The following is a 20,780-nucleotide window of genomic DNA, read 5'->3' as shown; positions in this document are numbered from 1 at the left end:
AGAGCACTGCGCTCTGTGCGGGAGCACCACTCGCACACCCCTAGTTATGGGCCTGTTGTTAAGAGCTGTATTTTTTGCGGCCGTGACATGGTGACCATCATCATAGACACCATTACGTACTTGCATCTGATTGGATGATTTTAGAATCAGCTCTCCAGCACCGATCTCTTCTCCACAGTTGTTAAGGAAAGTCATGTTTCTTTTTTTCATGACACTAAATAGCGTATGTCTACAAAGATTTAAGATTATAAAAATTATATTGAAAATGGGTTTGGCTATGCAACGATTGTATTTAATTAGTGTACAGCTTTTGCTATGTTTAAATGTAAAACTCAGTATAAGAATGTTTTTTTTCTCCAACCTCATGCATTTGGGCATTTCTAAACACAACATGGATTATAACAAACAAAAAACAAACTTGTGAGAATCCAGTTACAAGATACTGTATACTTTTAATAGTAAACATAATATTTTCAGTTATATTGACAGGTATAGGATGTAGTTAGATTGCCCCCAGAGGTGGTCATTTAAAAGAACTGGTAATAATAAAAGAGACAGTTTTGATTTATAAAATGGGTGCTTAGAACCCAAGAAAGCTAAATAACGAGTTTAGCCTACATTGTTTTTTATTTAAATATTTATTTTGTACAATAATCAGTAAATCAGATTAAATACAGCCACAACAATGAATCATGACAGCCATCAAACCACATAAATATGAAAAAATAAATTTTGCTAATTATTATGACATACTCATTAAAAAAGCAGCAAGGTAATACCAATACTCATGTAATAATAACAGTGAAAGATGATACTAGTAATGCAATATCTACACTGTGGAAATAGCTGCTTTAAGCACTGTGTAGTAAAATTTGAAACTTCAGATGTCTGCCTAACCCTTTCTCACACTAACATATTGTAAAACCAAACATGTAAATCTTTTACAGGCTTAAATTGCTCCAAAAACACTGTCAAAGACATCATGTGACAACATTCAATATTCCCATCAACATGACAACACGTGAAATAAACAAATAGGAAAAAGGTTGTAAGTCATTAAACAGTAAATCATGAATACAAAGTATATATTGCATAGTACTAGCAGAGAAATAGCAAAAGAGACATTACTGCAAAATGTCTGGCGTGGCATTAAAAAGAAGAGACCTAGTTGTAGACTGCATTATAGTGTGCACATCAATCAATTACTGGCCTTCTGAAGCATAAGCAATATAATGTGTACTATGATTGCCATTACATAGTGTCATTTACTAATGAAGAAAAAAGCTAACAGTGTTAGGGAATGTGCTTCCAGATAGAGAATGGAGAAAGACATTGATGAAAAATTTAATTAGAATCACATTCAGGGGTTCACCTTCAGGGAAGAATGGAACTTGAGCGCACACACGGAGAAATTAGCAAGGTCCACATTCATGTCTATTACGAAATATAATTCTGGGGTAGCAACTAAAATAGATCCAAAAAACAGGGTACAAATCCAAAGTTGAAAAAATGGGTCCACTCACCAGACCTAAACAAAGCAGTATTTTTATTCTGCTGGTCATGCAGGATCTAAGCATCAATGCTCTGGTGATGCTTAGATCCTGCATGATGGTATATGCTGAATAAAAATACTGATTTGTTCAAGTCTGGTGAATGATTTTTAAAAAATAAAAATAAGATAATATATATGCTAATGTGTAATATTGTCATGATAATCAAACAACATTTAAACACGAATTCCAATTCTCCCTTAGCGATCCCTAGTGATATTATAAAACAATACTATCAGATAGGCCAATTTGTCCAACATTGATCACCCTGGCAATAGGACCCAAAGCTCCACCCCAGCTCTACAGTAATTGGCCCATGTTAAAACCTTGTCTTCCTGTATCAACCAATCAGCTTCTGTAATTTTACAAACACAAGTCTGATCACTCCCTCCTTTCCTACATGTTGCTGACTTTCCCAGGTATTTTGTCTAAGCTGTAAAAGTAACTGTAAATAGACTCAACACACAATGTAGCAGATCTTTTTTAATTCAAACATATATATTGCTCATCTTTACAAAAGAACAACATAATATATTCTGCTTTCATCTGTTATCTCTGTAGGAGTAATGTAAGAAGAGAACAGCAGACTGTACTTTTTTATTTGTCAATTGTTTTCAAAATTATTTAAGTGTTCATAGATTTTCTCCAAGCACCAATGTTAGATTTTGTCCTTTGAATCTGCCTTGATGTAGCCCCTTGCACTGGGTGTAGCAGGACAAGATGCAAATCTTGATTCCTTTGCTCCCTCAGGCTCTCCCCGTTTGTATCATATGTGGTGCCAGGTCATTGGGCCATGGGCACCACCATGGCAGTGTCAGTTCTCTCTGTTACAGTTGGCATTCTCTGAAAATAGTATATTTGCTGGTCCTTCATCTCCTGGTATTTGTATTAGTGCTTTCCATAATGTGTTTTCTTTGTTGGGGCGGCAATTGTGTTCGGATGGACTGCATCTAGAAAAAAGAAAACTATTTTATGTTTTTTTACCAAAATTATTTGGTGATTTTGAGTTTTTGAAAAGAAAAACCAAAGGTAATTGAGCTACTTCTTTGCATTAGATACTGTATTTGATTATTGGACATTAACCTTTTGTATAACATGACAGTATGGTTTGATCTACTGTTTTTTTTTTAACATGGTCCTAACTTCTAACAACATTCTTGGCAACTGATCATTTGAAAGCCAGGCACTTTTATAATAAAAAGGGAACAGCAGGATCAAGTAAGCTTGTGATTTAGCACCAGTCTAGCAATACAATTCATAGTATCACACTGCATGGAAACTATTATTTATTATTTGAAAGGTAAATAAGGAACAAAAGCATTCTCTCTCTCTCTCTCTCTCTCTCTTTCTCTCTCTCTCTCTATATATATATATAATTATGTGTGTATATACATCTGTTGACAGAAGAACGGGAAATAACATGCTTTCATTGCAAAACTATCAAATTCTATTAATTTACATTCTCCATACCAGCACTTCCAAAGTTACACTTTGACCGGTGTAATTTATGCCTAATAGCTGCAAGACAATAAGTAAGATTACAATGTGAATATTTAAGGAATACTTAAATACTTTAAATTACAGTTTTTAAAAGGTTTTAGAAAAAGGAGTATCAGGTAGAATGAACAATAATGCATTATCTTAGGATAGTTACAGTGTATATTTTAGATTCTAAGGATCATTACCAGAGTTGGACTGGCTGGGCTGTGTGTGTAGGGAGACCTGTGCGGCTGTCCAGCCAGACCTGGCCAGGCTGTTTAGGGAGACCTGTGTGATTGTCCAGCCAGACCTGGCCAGGCTGTGTAAGGAGACCTGTGTGATTGTCCAGCCAGACCTGGCCAGGCTGTGTAAGGAGACCTGTGTGACTGTCCAGCCAGACTGCAGCTTCAACTTTACAATTGCATTTCGCTCAACAGGCAGCGGGTCCTAAAAGTCACTGTGACCAGTGACAGGAAGGTGATAATCTCAGAGTTTGTCTCTAGGGTTTCTCTTGAAATCTTGCAACCTGTTAGGAGATGATAAAAAATTAGTTACCAAGTTAATCTATCATCATTTAAAGTGTTTAACAAAGTGCTGGAGACATTTCTTAGAGAGTCTGGTCCATGCTGTACATTCATCCTGTAAATCTCAATGTCCACCAGATTCCAAAGGTGCTTTATTGGATTGAGATTTGGCTACTGTAGTATATTTAATACATTGTCACTTGAGATGGCATGTGTTTTCTGGTACTTTATCCTGCTGGAGGTAGCTATCAGAATATGAGTAGCTGTAAATGGGTGCATGTGATCAGCTGTGGCACATAAACAATGCTCACTTGGTATGAAGATAATAAATAAACAATGCTCAATTGGTATGAAGGTGTCAAGAAAATATTCCCCACACCATTACACAACTACCACAATTCTGATCCATTGACTTGAGGCAGCTTAAATACATGGATTCATGTTGTTTAGTACATTCTGACTTACCATCTGAATGTTGCAGCAGAAACTGAGACTACAACAGGCAACATTTTTACAGTCTTTGAGAAAGAGAGAGGTTATGCAAGATAACTTTCAAGGCACTCCTTAGGGCAGGGGTGGCCAACCCATGGCTCTCGAGCCGCATGAGGCTCTTTTGAGCTTGTAATGCGGTTCGTGGCTCAGCAGACCCCCATTAGTACTGAGAACACTGGTCTCTAGAGCCATCAGAGACTTAAGAAGCCTCTGATCACTTCAGAGGCCAGCGTTCCCAGTAATGCAGTGCACAGGTAACTTCATGACGTCACCTGCGATGGATGTGAGGAGCATGCACGCAGCTACAGTGATGGTGGGAGTCGACTCGGGAGCCCTGATGGTGTGGAGTGGTGCCAGCATGAAGGTAAGTTTCTTCATAGGGGTGTGGGTGGGGAGGGGGAGCTAGTGCTGGAGGCACTTCCTTAGGGGGCATGACTACAGGGATATTGCAGGAGGGGCATAGCTAGAGGGGGCATTGCTTAATGGGCACAGCTACAAGGGACAATGCAGAAGGGGCACAACTGCTAGAGGCATTGCTAAATGGGCACAGCTACAGGGGGCATTGCATAAGAGCCACAACTTATGGGGGCATTGCTTAATGGGCACAGCTAAAGGTGGCATTGCAGAAGGGGCACAACTACAGAGGGAATTGCATAATGGGCACAGCTACAGGGTCATTTCTTATGGGCCACAACTACTGGGGACATTGGTTAATGGGCACAGATAAAGAGTGCATTGTATAAGGGCCACAACTAATGGGGGAATTGGCAAATGGGCACAGCTACAGGGGGCATTGCATAAGGGACACAACTAATGGGGGCATTGCTTAATGGGCACAACTATAGGGGCATTGCATAATGGCCATAAGTACTGGGGACATTGCTTAATAGGCACAACTACAGGGGGCACAGCATAATGAGCACTGGCAGCCTCAATGTATTTTATTTGGTTCTGGATTTCAATATGTATTTTATGTGAACATGGCTATTTCAATGTTTTCTATATTGCTCTGGCTTTTTCTTTCACTTCAACAGTGAAAAATGTATATTGGGAAGATTATGTAAAATGTGTATTTTCAATGTCCTGGGCTCGCCCCCAGTGTGACTAAAAATGGGGGTGTGATACAAGGTCATGGTCCTGCAAATGTCATACCAAAGGCGTGCGCACAAAAATGGGACATGGTCTTGTGACAGCGCATGCTACCGGCTCTTTCACTTGACTACATATATTTTTTGGCCCTTTGCCTCCTATGGGTTGGCCACCCCTGACCTAGGGTGTTTCTCTAAAAGTGGCTGTACGAAAATGGAGTAAATCATTCTCCAATATAATTAAACAAATTTGGCACAAAATGTACTGACAGCGTTAGATGACATTATTATTTAAACATAGATTACTTTTCTCCAGCTATTGAAGAAAATTATTTATAACTTTGTTGCAAGATATAGTGTTGTAATAAATATCAAATTGATTATACGGTGATAAATTGTTGGGTAATAATAGGTTTTTGCAGCCTATTTTTTAAATATACATTTTTTAAAAGAATACACTACTTTTTTTGTGTGCAGCTGCAACCAATAAATGACCTAAACACAGATCAAATGGTGAGCACCAGGGTCAGCCAAATTTCTAACTTTCCAAGCACTGCCTAGGGTGTTTCTCTAAAAGTGGCTGTATAAAAACGGAATAAGTCATTCTCCAAGATAGTTAAACAAATTTGGCACAAAATGTATTAACAACGTTAAATGACATATAAAGCATTATTACTTAAACATAGTTATTATAAAATAAATATTTTATTCTCATAGAAAAGACAGATATTAACATATCAAACAGTGGTTAAAAATGTATATAAAATGAAACACCATGAATTCCTTGAACTTGTATGTGGATAATTGTTCAGTGGACCAAACAACATATACAGATGCGCTCAAGTTCACTGTGGCTAATCGCGCCACAAACATGCGCACGTATTGTGCTACATGCCATCATGCACTATGGCGCGTCCACGATCGCGGGACTGCATCTTCATTCAAACCTATGGAGACGCTAATGCGCGTCTCCAATCGTGGGATTCCATCTCACGCCATGCATGGCACGAGATGCTGCGCTATGGGCAAGGATGTATCTGGGCATATCTGTAGGTATTAGAATATACTGTTCAATTTAGTATAATCTTCTTATTTATATAGGCAGCATGCCACAATTATTATAGCACCCAAAATGTCAGCATGATGATATTTACCAGTCCAAAATGGGTTAATTCAGAGTAATTAGCTGTGAATTAACACTGCAGATGAAGGTTCTCCTCCATTGCAAGGTTGAAAGTTCTGGTTCTCCAAAGTGCTGGAATATTCCTTTAAGTGACATAGAAAAGTGATTGTGTTTTTGAAGGTGCTATCCAGGAAAGATGAAAATCCACAATAGGTCCACAGAATCTCTGGAGTTGGAGTAGTAGTGTCAAAGTGCCCACCTGACTAGTTTCATTGTATATCCTGCAGCTTTTCAAAGGTATTTTTACAATCTTTAACTGTCCAGCTGTGGTGAGCCTCTGCCCACTGTAGCCTTTGTTTCCTGTTCTCAGCTGACTGGAGTTGAACCCATTGTGGCCTTTTTCTGTAGTCCATCTGCTTCAAGGTTTGATGTACTATGTGTTCAGAGATGCTCTTTTTCATGCCACCTTCCTGTCAGCTTGAACCAGTCTGATCTTTCTCCTTTGATCTCTCTCATTAATAAGACATTTTTGCCCACATAACTGACACTCCTTGGCTGTTCTTTGTTTTCAAAAACATCCTCTGCAAGCACAAGAGACTGTTGTGCACAGAAAGCAGCGGTTTCTGATAAAACCAAACCACCTTGTCTGGAACAAATAATTAAGTTACAGTCAAAGTCAATTACTTTACATTGCTTCCCCATTCTACCGTTAGTATTTGGTCTGAACAACATTAGAACAGTTGGACCACTGAGGGTCTGATTCAGAGTTAGGAGCAAATAAAAAAAGAAGCAATCGAGGAGCAAATTGCTCTTGGAACAAACCATGTTGCAATGCAAGGGGGTGAAAAACCATTTCATTATTTTGCATGCAAGGAATATATTGACTGCATTGCATGTAGGAAACGGGATTCAATCGGGAAACCGGTTGACGTAAGCCCGACATCCGGCTTCCCGATTGCTTTATCCTGGCGAGGGTTAAATGACAGGTGTCTAAATCTAGACCCCTGTCATTTTTCCGAAGAAGGGATGCCGGGCACCGTGAGTGGACAGCCGTGGGGGGGAGGGTTAGGTTTAGGGCACCCGGGGGGGACTCAGGGTTAGGCACCCCCCCGGGAGGGTTAGGGTCAGGCTAGGGGGAGGGAGGGTTAGGTACCCCGGGGGGAGGTTAGGGTTAGGCATCCCCCCAGGGGACTTAGGTTTAGGCAGTGGGGAAAGGGGGGTTAGGTTTAGGCACTTAGAGGGGGGATTAGGGTTAGGCACAGGGGGGAGGTTAGGGATAGGCACCCCTAAGGAGGGTTAGGGGGGTTAGGTTAGTTTGTACTTACCAAGGGACGATCCCGGGCTGCCGCTGCCGGGATCTCTGCATCTGTCGGGCTGCCGCTGCCGGGAATCAAACTGCCGGCCATGCGTCAGCCGGTCTTTCATACCAAATGCGTAGGAAACATACTGGGCAGCTTGTTTTTACACTAAAATGTAAAGTTAAATTTGGTTTTGCCAAGTTGCAAATTGCTGTTTTTGTTTTCTTCTTTGCTCCTCATGTTGATTTGCTTCTAACTCGAAATCAGGTCAGTTAGGATTAACTATATAATCAAGGGAAGATATTCAAATCAAAGAGATATTTGAATCAGATAGATTTGAATATTTCCTCTCAATATATGATATTCATCCTAACTGTATTGATTCAGGATATAGATATGAGTTTGCTGTGTAATAGTAAAAAGAATAACTAACCCAATATATCAGTGGCGGAACTAGAGAGTGGTGGGCCCAGGTGCAAGAATATGCTTTGGGCCCCCCCATCCGCCAATTCCTGTCACCCCAACATTTATTCACCACCACCCCAGTAACAAAAAAATACAGTGTCTGTCCAGCTGCCCAGCCTTGTTTTTTTACCACCCCTCACTGCCCCCCCCGGTCAGTAAATCCAGTCTGTCCAGCCCCAGTGTGTCAGCCTTGTTCTCCTGCCAGTGTGTGTCCCAACCCCAGTGTGTCAGCCTCTTCCCCCCCCAGCGTGTCAGCCTCTTACCCCCAGCCCCAGCTTGTCAGCCTCTCCCCCCCAGCTTGTCATCCTCTTACCCCCAGCCCCAGATTGTCAGCCTCTTCCCCCCCCAGCGGGTCAGCTTCTTTCGCCCCCCAGCGTGTCAGCTTCTTTCCCCCCCAGCGTGTCAGCCTCTTTCATCCCCCCCAGCATGTGTCAGCTTCTTCCCCCCCAGCGTGTGTCAGCCTGTTTCCCTCCCCAGCCCCAGCGTGTGTGTGTCAGCCTCTTTTACCTCCTCCGTACCACCGCAGCTTAGCTTATTTCTCCTCTGCGGCTCCTCTTGATCCTCTTACTCCAGCAGCCCGGCCCCTTCTTATGACACGGTGCACGTGACGTCATGACGTCACACGCGCTGTGTCATTACAAGTGGCCGGACTGCGGCTGGTTTCTGTCATGTTGGAGCAGGAGCAGCCGAAGCGGGCCTGCTCCGGCTGCCCACCCCATCATTAAATCCTGCCTCTGCCATAACCTGCTGCCCAGCCTTTTGTTTTTCACCACCTCACTCCCCGACATTAAATCCAATCTCTCTGCCGCAACACCCCCCTCCCCCACTGCCCAGCCTTTTTTTTTTCAGCAACACGCACCACCGCAATACTGGCTTCTACCACCCTTTTTTTTTTCCACCTCTGCCAGCCACTGCTACAGAGCTGTGCACAGTGCCCCCTGCCCAGGTTTTTTTTTTTTTCACCACCAGCGCAATGAACCGACCCCTGATGCCCCCTTTTTTGTCAGACCCCCTAACGCTGCCCGCAACCCCCTCCCGCTGCCCGCACAGGATTTAACCACTGACAGTTAGTGGTTAAATAAATAATTCACTCACTTACCTTCCATCAGAGTCCACTTCTTCCCCTTCTTCCCTGCTCTCGATCTGCGCTCTCCAAGTCTCCAGCAGCGCGCATAACGTCATAATGTCACGCGCACCGTCTCAACACAGGGGCGGCGCCGGCGGTGGTTACTGTGGGTGCGTGTCATGGTGGAGCCGGAGCGGCTGGAGCAGCCCGCTCCGGCTCTATCCAATTTCTTAAAGGGGAACGGCTCGGTGGCGGCGCTGTAGGATGCAGGCGTCTATGGGCCCCTGCACCACAGCAGGCCCCGGTGCAAGGCACCGGCTGCACCGCCGCTAGATCCGCCTCTGCAATATATATAATACATCAGCTGTATACCTTTTTCCTACTAGTGCTTAGAAGTGGTATACTTTTGTGCATACATATAAATAATACTTTCTACATATTCTAATAGGAATTTTACCAAGCAGGAGCTCCAGCTTACTACTGAGACCATGGACAGGTACCTTGTAATTGAGGTACCTGTGACTACCAATGCACAAAAATGAAAGTTCATACAGCATGGTTATAAGGTTGCCATCTAAATGTAGAGTCAGCACAAGCTTCTCACTAAAGTTTGGGGTAAGATCAGATGGTGTAAATTAGCTGTTACATTTCATGAAAAGAATTGTCTTTTGTAAAGCAATTGGTGAATAATTACACCAAAATTCTAGAGGATTGTTTTAATCTCCCCTCCCTGAAAGTGAAATGCTATGTCATTTATATTGCTAAGCTATAAATTAAAAAAAAGTATGCACACAACATACTACAGTATGTGAATAATTTATTTAAAATTGTACAGTTTGCTCAAGGTTTAATGTAGCCTATATACAGTATATATTATAGCAGAAGGATGACTTTTATGAGTGACATATTTCTATGATGCCATTGTCTGAGCAGCGTACATATACCAAATGAATGGTCTTGGTCTGTATCTTTGCAAAAAACTATTGACGCTGTAATTGGTTGCTTCTTTTCCGAGTTATATGGCAAAACGTCCGTCTGCCATTGAAAATATGTCACTATTGTGCTCTGGAAAAAGTTTCAGTTGGTGAACTATCCCTGTGCAACTGATGGGTGACCTGGAACATGTGACCTGCTGGGCAATCTGGAAACTGTGACAGTTATTTGCAGCCACATATATCAGTGTGTCATGTGGGGACCTCAATCTCCAACTGTTGTGTTATTTCATTAATCATTTCACCTCGCATTGTTTACACCAAACATGCCTAGAGACTAGCCTCAAGGACATTGATGTGCCTAGAGTACACAGTTCAAAGATATTAAATTATTATTATTATTATCATTTATTTATATGGCGCCACAAGTGTTCGGCAGCGCCTTACAAAGTACAGAAACAAATTGTAGACAAGTGACTTACAGAACAATACAATACAGGACATGGATAATATATATTGCTACTGTACATTAGCGACCATATCACCCAGAAAAGCAACAGAGCATAAGCAACGAAGTGTTAGGTGCCCTAGTGGTGAGTAAGAAGCAAATTACACTATAGTAAGGAGAAGCACAAGAGGGTAAACAACATATTACAAGACCAATGCTGCTTGCATTGGACATATATTAGCCACAATTCTCTCTTTGGGTCCTATTGACATTCAATGTGCGAACTGTGGTGCCCTAAACCTTTTGGTAGAGGAGATTAGTGGAAATTTTCAGACTGCTGTCAGAATGGAAAGGTTTTGTTGCCCAATATGGTTGTTCGACCATATTTAGCAGAACTATTTATGACAAATGCCCTCAATTTATGGACACATTATTTCCATTATATCCCCAGTAACTAATATCCATAAAATCCTCCATGACTAAGGTGGTTACCACTGGGATTTCCTTGTAATTGATTACTGCAAAATCTAAAAAAATAAAAATTGTATTATTAGTAACACAAGTTAAGTTGTGTGTGTTTTTCTGGTAGTTATATAGGAGTTATGTTTATAGAATGCAATTGTGAGTAACAGAGTAAAAAATTGTACATACAGTAATTATATGGAGGTGAAAACTGTATCTGACATAAACAATTGCAATCAGCCTGTTCTAGTCTATCTCAGATGGAGACTAGTAATCATGTGACAAGAACCAGTCTTCACCAATGGAAGCCAAGATTACAGTTTTGTACCAATACATCTACTCAGAATGGCTCTGTCTAAAATGCAAAAGAGCTGGGAAAGAAAGAGCCACAAGATGGCAGAATGGAGAGAGAAAAGGTGAAAGAACAACACATGGTAAGAAATTAATAGGGGCAGAACTGAGGGCATCAGAGATATGACCAGTTACATACCTTGAAATCTAATGTAATGAGTAGCTTTGCCCCCTCCCAACCTGTAACAGTCACTAGAGCTCCAAGCCTGATCTGGTTACAGCTAATGAATACAGTAGACATGATTAGAATGATTCTGAATTCCGTATAGATATTGGCTTGCAAGCAAACATGGTGCTGATAACACGGGTTTTCTTTATAACCACCCTCAGGCCATTTGGAGATTGGGGCAATAAAAAAAATATGAATTAATCAATTACACATTATTTTTTGGCATTATTATTAACATGCCATTTGAGTGTCCCCCCACCTAACCCCCTCTTCCTCAAATATTAGCTACAACCAGACCAGTCTATGAGCACCGGTGCTATGTTTAATTCTTGGAGGGAGCATATTTATTTTGTTTTGAAGATGTATGTGTTTGTATATTTTATTGTAGTTCATTGCTTATGTCAAGTGTAATTTATCAGTTTTTAAGACTTGCTTGGGTGAGAAATATCTGGCTGTGAACAGATAACATATTTCCACAATTATTGCAGTATTCATTTGCATAACCTAAATGCATTCATGAGACAAGCAATATTCTGATTTTGAAAGGATAAAATATATTACTATAACCTATCTATCTGTCATTACCAAATCTCTTTGGCTTCAGGCTTAATTTAACAAATTTGTACAAATCAACTCCCAAGGGATCTACTAGCTCTCCCCAAGGAACAGACAGTTAAATAATAATACATTAAAATGTTGCAATGCATAAATGCACTAAAATTGAAATGAATGCTATTGAAATGTCTTTCTTGTGATGGCTTTATGTGTCGTAATACCTCAAAGAATGATCATTACATTACAGTCAGAGATCTAACGTGTGATGATTTTATAACACTTCATCCCCAGACTGACAGCTCATCTTGGAGAAGCCCAATTCTATCTGTATTGTGCATGAACCAGTAATACATGCAGAGGATTTTGCTACATCTGCCTGACAGCCATTCTCAGGATAGATGATATTACATGCCTGGTCTGACAGGGAATATTACTAGTTTTGGATGGTAGCACATTTATATAAAAAAGTTTTAAAAATGTAGACAACATATGTAAGTCAACCACAAAACATAAGCGCTTATAGCAGATGCCATTCTTTTGATATCCAATTATAATTTCAATAGTAATCATCTTTTGCTGAAACATGGCGATATATTTCATATCACTGATCACAATAATTGAAATAGCTATAAAAATGTTATGGTACAATTCAATACATACCGGTTCAAATTGGTGGTCTGATGTTTCAGGGTCACGTTTGCCTTTCTAGTTTTTATTCCAGGTCCATCATTTACCTTTGAAGGTTTATTGTTCAAGATTTACATTCAAAGTTGGCAATGATATTGGTGTTTTTAAATATTTTTATTTTCAAACACTAAGTAATCATTTTTAAATAACAAAAATATACTTTAAAAAAAAAATCAAACTGAACACTACTGTGTTGGAATTTATGCGTACTGTTGGTTTTCAGATAAAAGCTGAAAACATGTATCCATTTAAACGTTAACTTGCTTGTGTACAGTGTGATCTGGCATAATCATTTGCGAACTAGTTACAGTATATCAGGGATATTTAGCTATCATTCTGAGTGGAGCACTTTGAAAAGTTAGGGAGATTTGGCAGCTGGACATTGAGTGGTTCGGTTTTGAGAAAACTGAACACACCCGAACTTTTGGTTTTCCGAGTCAAACTATGTCCCAGTTTGGAATCACTTTGGGGTTTCAAGTAGAACTGAGTCTTCTCACAATTCAAAACTCAGATTTAAAAAATGTATCTTGCGTGTTTTGGATTGCTTTCTAAGCCTTTCCTCGTGATTTCAAGTGTTATGAGGTGGTCAAAATTAATGTTATTGATGTTAATAATAATATAGGAAAAAAACAGTACCAAGTTACATGATTTTAGCTGTTTTTATAAATATGTAAAGAAATCCAAAACCAAAAAAAAACAAAACCTTTGACAGTGATTTTGACAAAATGAAAAAGCGGGGGTCAAAGCACAATTAAAAGCAGGTGCTAGTACCTCTTTACACCTTGGGGGAATCTAAAACAAATATTTAATGTTTGCATTCTAAGGTGGGGGGATCTAAGTCAGATGTAATTATCTCCTTGCAGCCCAGAGTTTCACAAAAATAACAACTGTGGCCAGCACACCGGGGTGTCTCTGCCAGTCTGGTGTGAGTGTGTCCAAGTACAGGACCAGGTGTTCTGTTTATTGGTTTTACCCATCAGGATGACCTTTTCCTCTGGCTCTTACTGTTGTTGTATCCTCCTTCCCCATACAGCATTGCAGGGTGATATGGCCACGGTGGTTCAACCAGTCTCCATGCCTGGCCTCTCTCAGAAAGGCATACAGTTGAAGGGGTATAGCTGAAACAAGGCTGCAAACCAGCTCTCAATTTTTAGAAGCCACCGATGGCCATATGGGGGCACAATTAAACACATTATTAAACTTTTTATGGTACTGATTTAACAAACTGGTTCTGAGAACCAATATGCAACGGGTTCAAGCATCCATATGGTTAAGGTTTTATCCTTTATCTTAGCTCTCTTGCCTAGCCTCACATCCTCTATCTGCTTAAAATCTGTGTTATTATTCAAATTCTGCACACATTTCATCCACACTTTTAATCCTCTCAATAACAAACTTGTTTATCAACATACATATTTACCATCACTGTTCTTTCACTTGCATTTCTACAAATCTCTTGCACTCGTATTTCATTTACATTTCTAAAAATCATTCCTCTTGTTTAATTCTAAAACACCATGGCAAAGTTTTCTTTAACTCTCTCCTTCAGTCAATCTCTACCTAATCCTCTGTTCTGCCCCCTTTATGCTTTCCCCCTTATCTCTTCCACCTCCTCCTCCCCTTCTCCCCCCTCCTCTGTTTGCCTACTCTTCCCTCCTCTCCCACTACTCCACTTTCTTCCTGTTCTACCCCCCCTCCGTCCTACTATCTTGCCACCAAACCCTCCTCCTACACTCTTCTCCCTGTCACTTCACCCCACTGCCACCCATATCTCCCCCCCTGCCCACCTCTTACAGGCTCCCTTTCTAGCTCAGGTGCCTGCACCATCACTAACCTCTATTCATATCGGTCCCCCAAATTTATCTTACCTCCATGTTATAGCAACCTGGATAATCTTATTCACATCTCCCCCACAAACACTCTCTCTATTCTGTGCCCTCTGGAATGCCAGGTCAGTCTGTAATAAACTGGTCCCCACTCATGACCTTTTCATCTCCAACTCCCTGAATCTCCTAGCCATTACTGAAACCTGGTCCTCCCCTCCTTCCACCTCCCCTTTTGACCCTATCCCTTCCCGTCTCCTCTGTTACCTGTCTCCTTCTCCATGTTCCCATCTTGCTCACCTACTTAATCTCTCCCTATCATCTGGCACTGTCCCTTCTGCATTCAAACATGCCCTTGTCTCCCCCATTCTTAAAAAACCTACCCTTGATCCTAACATACTTTCTAACAACCGACCCATCTCTCTTCTCCCTTTTGCTTCCAAACTACTTGAGCGTATTGTTTACAACTGCCTTACCACCTTCCTTTCCTCCCACTCCCTCCTTGACTCATTTCAATCTGGCTTCCGTTCTCTCCACTCCACTAAAACGGCCCTCACAAATGTCAGCAATGACCTCCTTGCTGCCAAATCCAAGGGCCACTACTCTCTGCTCATTCTCCTTGACCTCTCTGCTGCATTTGACACTGTAGATCACCCTCTCCTCCTGCAAATCCTTCACTCTCTTGGGTTACGTGGCACTGCCCTCTCCTGGCTATCCTCCTACCTCCTTGATCATTCCTTCTCTGTGTCCTCTCATGACTCCTCTTCCCCCCACTTCCACTAACAGTAGGAGTTCCCCAAGGTTCTGTTCTTGGACCTCTCCTTTTCTCCCTATACACATCCTCTTTAGGTGAACTCATTAACTCTTTTGACCTCCAATATCATCTCTATGCTGATGATACTCAAATTTACATTTCCACCCCTGAGCTCTCCCCCTCGCTCCTTACCCGTATCTCCAATTGTCTCTCTGCTGTCTCTTCATGGATGTCCCAGCGCTTTCTTAAACTAAACATGTCTAAGACTGAGCTGATCATCTTCCCACCCTCTTCCACTATCTCACTTTCCACAATATCATTATCTACTGATGGCACAACTATCTCCTCTAGCCCCAAAGTGCGCTGCCTTGGAGTTATCCTAGACTCCTCCCTCTCATTTAAACCACACATTCAGCACCTCTCGCAGTCCTGCCATCTCCACCTAAAAAATATCTCCAGGATTAGACCCTTCCTCACCCAGGATGCCACTAAAACCCTCATCCACTCACTGGTCATCTCCAGATTGGACTACTGCAACCTTCTTCTAGCTGGCCTCCCAGTCTCTCACCTCTCTCCACTACAATCAGTTCTCAATGCTGCTGCTCGGCTCATCTTCATTTCCAGACATTCTACATCTGCTTCCCCTCTCCTTCAAGCCCTACACTGGCTCCCCTTCCCCTTCAGATGCCAATTCAACGTTCTTACACTCGCCTACAAAGCTCTCACCAAATCCTCTCCCACATACATTTCTGACCTTCTCTCCCCTCACACTCCCGCCCGTCCACTTCGCTCATCTAATGCATGCCGCCTCTCTTGCCAACTGATTACTTCCTCCCACTCCCGCATCCAAGATTTTGCCCGTGCAGCTCCCTACCTTTGGAATGCTCTCCCTCTCCCTATCAGACTCTCCACCTCACTACAAATCTTCAAACGGGCTCTCAAGACCCACTACTTCATCAAGGCCTTCCAGCTCTCATCCTAACCCACCTCATGCTCTTTCCTCACTATCTTCCCCTTCTGTGTCACGCCTGTCTGTCTGCCCTCCCCTCTAGAATGAGCAGGGACCTTCCCTCATGTGCTTCTCTTTTACATTTTCTTGGACTCTTTTCTCCCCATTAGGGCACCTAACACAAGACTGCCAACTCCCTGCTGTTTATTGTGAGTGTATAACTCCTATTGCAGCAATATATATAAATTGTGTCCTTGTCCTGCACTGTACTGTACTGTAAGTTACTTGTTTTTTGTTCACTTGTTAGTTCTATGTACTATGTAAGGCGCTGCGGAACACTTGTGGCGCCATATAAATAAATGATAATAATAATAATAATAATAAAAGGTTTACAATGAGCGATAAAAAGTTAGTCCATTTAAAGTACAGTAAGTATGATTAAACCTATTTGAAATATATTTATGTATACAAGTTTTCAAAGTATATTCTCAATAAAGAAACAATTTATTTGCATTTTAGAATGTAATTGTTCACTAGTCCTACTATGGTCCCTATTATCTATCTTCTCCCCTCCTATATGTAAGCTTAATTAATAATATTGTATCTGTAAGTGAGGAAATTAGAGGTTCATAAAAACAGGGATAAGTGCAATAGGTTTGCTGAAAATTTCCCAATATTGCACCATTTGTTCTATTTTCTGCAAAATAAGTTGTTGTAAAAGATGTTTTAAGTGAATGAAAAGTCATTTATAATATATGTAAAGTTGTGCCATTTGTAATTTTTTCAATAGAATTTATTGTTCAAAAAGAACATTATTTATTACCAGTTATTTATATAGCGCACACATATTCCGCAGCGCTTTAAAGAGAATAATTGTCCATTCACATCAGTCCCTGCCCTAGGGGGGCTTACAATCTATATCCCTATCACATGCGCACACATACTAGGGTTAATTTGTGTTGGGAGCCAATTAACCTACCAGTATAGTTTTGGAGTGTGGGAGGAAACCGGAGCACACCCACGCAAGCACAGGGAGAATATACAAACTCCGCACAGATAGGGCTGTGGTGGGATTCAAACCCATGACCTTAGTGCTGTGAGGCAGTAATGCGGACCATTACACCGTCTGTGCTGCCCTGTGCATTATAAAAAAAATTCCCCCACTAGGAGAATCTCATGTTTTGCTGAATTGGTTAGCTCATATTTAGTTGTTAATACAGATAAACAAAGTTGGTACTAGCTAAATATACTACAACTAAATTCTAGGGTCAGTAATGTCCTGCACTGCATAGTGTATATTATCACTGACTGTGGATGTGTAAGCTCAACCTATCCATATATTGCATTTAGACTGTAATTCTTTCAATAGTACCTCATCTGTGTATGTAGCAGATGTAACATGCCCATTTTGAAATGAATAATTTGGCAAACATGATCTAATACAATCAAATGTTCTAAATAAAACAACACTATTTAGAGAGATCACATTTGTTAGAAATTTAATAAAAATGTTTCATTAAAGTCAGGGTATTGGAGATTGAAAGACTAAAATATCTGCCACGACTGCAAGGAGCAATTCTAGTTTTGTAGTAAGTACTACAGGCTATTCCTATCCCACTGTAAATACTTTCAAGTGCCAGTAAGGAGCTAATAATTATGGTACAGATGTTATAAATACAATGTGATATATCTAAACCACTGACAACACAAGATATTTTAAATCATACAATTATTTGATTTTCATTTTTTTTATGTTGTGGATTGTTGGTATGGAAATACATGCAAACAGGACTCTATGAACTAAAAAACCATACTGTATAGTGGCATATACAGTACATCAGAGAAATTAATATATATCAATATGTATTCTAGTTTTACAAATTATGTTTGTATTTCCATGTCAAACAAGATTTCTCTAGACACCTCCACTAATCTCTCTCTTATAGTTTAGAGTCATGAGACTGACAGTTTCTTTCCCTGCTACAAGGAGTTTTTAAACAGGATTTCTCACTCATAGGTACAGTCCTTTGACACATTATAGTAATATGTGCTACTTAATGATTTACTAAATATTTTTATATTCGCATTATATTAAAACAAATGTTTAATATAAATTTCTTGACCTAGCTTTTATAAAGTCTGGGGTGGATTGGGACACCGGAAAACGTGAAAGTTCCCGTTGAGTCAGTCCCATGCTCCCCTGAGCTGGGCTGCAGCTACCATGATCGGAGCTCAGCTCTGATTGGGCAGCACACAGAATGTATTTTGTCTGTCCTTTAATAAAATGGCTCTGGGAGGGCTGCTGCGCATGCACAGCTGCAGCAGCTCCTCCCATGGACCTTTGCAGTGGGCCATGTGCAGCATCATGATGTCATGCTGCACAGCTGAGAAGAGGAGCCATGGTCTGTGAAGAAGAGGAGCAGCCAGCCCAGAACAGAAGACAGAGAGAACAGGTAAGTGTGGGCTAGAGGCACAGGGGTGGAGAAACATAGGAGGCACTGAAGTTGTAGAGACAGGGGGGCACAAGGGGGCCTGGAGATGGAGACACAGCGGAGCCTGGAGAGATGCAGGAAGGACTGTAGAGAGACACAGGGGAGCCTGGAGAGAGACACAGGGAGACCTCTAGAGATACACAGAGGGGGGCTGGAGAGAGACAGGTGGGGTTAGAAATGGAGAGATACAAAGGTGCCCGGAAAGAGAGACAGGAGTGCCTAGAGAGACACAGGTGGCTGGAGATGGAGAGACAAAATGGGGCCTGGAGAGAGACACAGGGACCTTCAGAGATGTAGGGGGGCATGGAGAAGAAGATACACAGAGGGGCCTGGAGATGAAGAGACACAGGGGGTCTGGAGAGACACAGGGGACCTGAAGAGATGCAGGGGACCTGGAGAGGCATAAGGGGGCTTGGGGGTGGAAAGATGCAAGGGGGCCTGGAGATGAAAGACACAGGAGGCCTAAAGAGATACCGGGGGTCCTAGAGAGATGCAGGGGTCCTGGAAAAATGCAAGTGGGCCTGGGGTGGAGAGACATAAGGGGGCCTGGAGATGGAGAGACACAGGGGGACCTGGAGAGAACAAGCCTTCCTGTAAAATGACCGTCAACCTCTGCTCCTGGTCAGCTGACCACAGGAGACCCTCCTGGCACCACACTGACACCGATTACCATTGTCAGCGGGATTACCCCCACAGACACCAAACGACTGACAAGGGACCTTTTCACCTGGCACAGCATTAAGCACTCTGACAGCTCACTCAGTAGGTACACTACTTTTTATTTTCCGGTGGCTGCCTGTCTGGTCTGGGTGCATCTGATAGATGATAAGAAATTTCTCACTAGATTGAAAGGTTTTTGTGGGCTAGTCTAAAATCAATGATGCAAAATTATTACAAATGTCTGTAGATACAAAAATAGATCCTATCAGAAACAATGTGCTATTCATTTTTATTTTACCATTTTTTAAGATCTGCAGTCATTAAGCAGACACACACCTGGGATGGTTCTCTTGTCTATTATCTAGTGACTGTTAATCTACACTGAGCAACTAATAATATATGACATGCTAAGCAATATTGAGCAGCTAATTGGAAATTTAATATTGATGGTAAGTTAAAAAGAATAGCAAGCACATGGTATGGAGATAACACACATTTTAGCCAGGAATAAAAACCACCTAAGCATTATTTCTCACAGCAAATAGAAAATATGCTAAAATTATTTATTAGCTAAACAGTAAGAATAATTAATCTCTCAGAGGGATTGAAAGTAATTATTAGCACGCCAATATTTTTTGTTTATATTATAATATTTTAATAAATGTTTACTTCATGGCTCTTAACTCATACCCAGAGGGGCCGAGAGAGAGGGGGTACTAATTGCCTGGGCCTAGGCTTGTAGAAGGGAGCCTCCCTCTTACCTGTCAGTATCCCCAGCCCAGCACATAGTGCTGTGTGCTGGGCTGCAGTGGAGCTAAGCAGCAGCAGTCTCTTCTGCCTGTGTGGGTCTGGGGGGAGCAATCACGCTGATCGCACCTCCCTGGATTTGCCCTGGCCCTGCCCCCGCCACTTCCTGATGTTGCAATAATTTTTTTACCTAAGGGGGCGTGGTCACACCTCCTGCAATTAGACCATGTCAACTGTAACTAACCAGGACCTGCTGATACATATGTGTGTGTATGTCTATATGCTGGTAGCATGGTTGGCATAGTGGTCAGCACTACTGCCTCACATCTTGCATGAAGAAGGGGGTGGTAAGGCTGTGTTCTTCACCTACAGTATATATACAGGTTAGAGTGCCATAACCTCCAGAGGCAATGGAAGTCTACGCCTCTGGGCCCCAGACGTTGGGGAGTCACCAGCAGGAGCACAGAGAGGGCGTGAGGGTGGGCCATTTATACAGGCTGCACTGCCTGCATCTCTAGCACTTCAACTCCAGACTCCACTGTCATCCGCTATATGAGCAGGTTACAGAAACAAGTGTTTGGGGGTGTGTGGGTGTAGGAGACCTTGCCTCCAGGTGTCAGGGATGAAGTTTCTATACTGGCAGGTTGGTCTCAGAGGACCAATTAT

General features: G+C 41.6%; 1 protein-coding gene and 1 long non-coding RNA gene across 6 annotated transcripts in view; both read right to left on the bottom strand.

Moving 5' to 3' along the window:
- HTR7 (5-hydroxytryptamine receptor 7) overlaps positions 1–20,780 on the bottom strand; it is an 86,287-nt gene that overhangs the window by 45,079 nt on the left and 20,428 nt on the right. The gene's annotated exons all lie outside the window — the stretch shown is intronic.
- On the bottom strand, positions 658–9,275 carry LOC148542063 (uncharacterized). 4 transcript variants are annotated; one of them, XR_015878934.1, is made up of 5 exons: positions 9,119–9,275; positions 6,288–6,902; positions 3,236–3,555; positions 3,021–3,068; positions 658–2,500 (listed from the first exon to the last, which is right to left on the bottom strand). It is a non-coding gene; the product is annotated as an uncharacterized LOC148542063 (long non-coding RNA). The 4 variants fall into 4 exon arrangements; XR_015878933.1 differs by lacking the exon at positions 3,021–3,068; XR_015878938.1 differs by lacking the exons at positions 3,021–3,068; positions 9,119–9,275 and adding an exon at positions 8,527–8,696.

This window comes from Taudactylus pleione, unplaced genomic scaffold (genome assembly GCF_031769625.1).
Source record: "Taudactylus pleione unplaced genomic scaffold, aTauple2 ptg000016l, whole genome shotgun sequence".
Taxonomy (NCBI): domain Eukaryota; kingdom Metazoa; phylum Chordata; class Amphibia; order Anura; family Myobatrachidae; genus Taudactylus; species Taudactylus pleione.
This window is presented reverse-complemented; position numbering and strand designations above follow the sequence as displayed.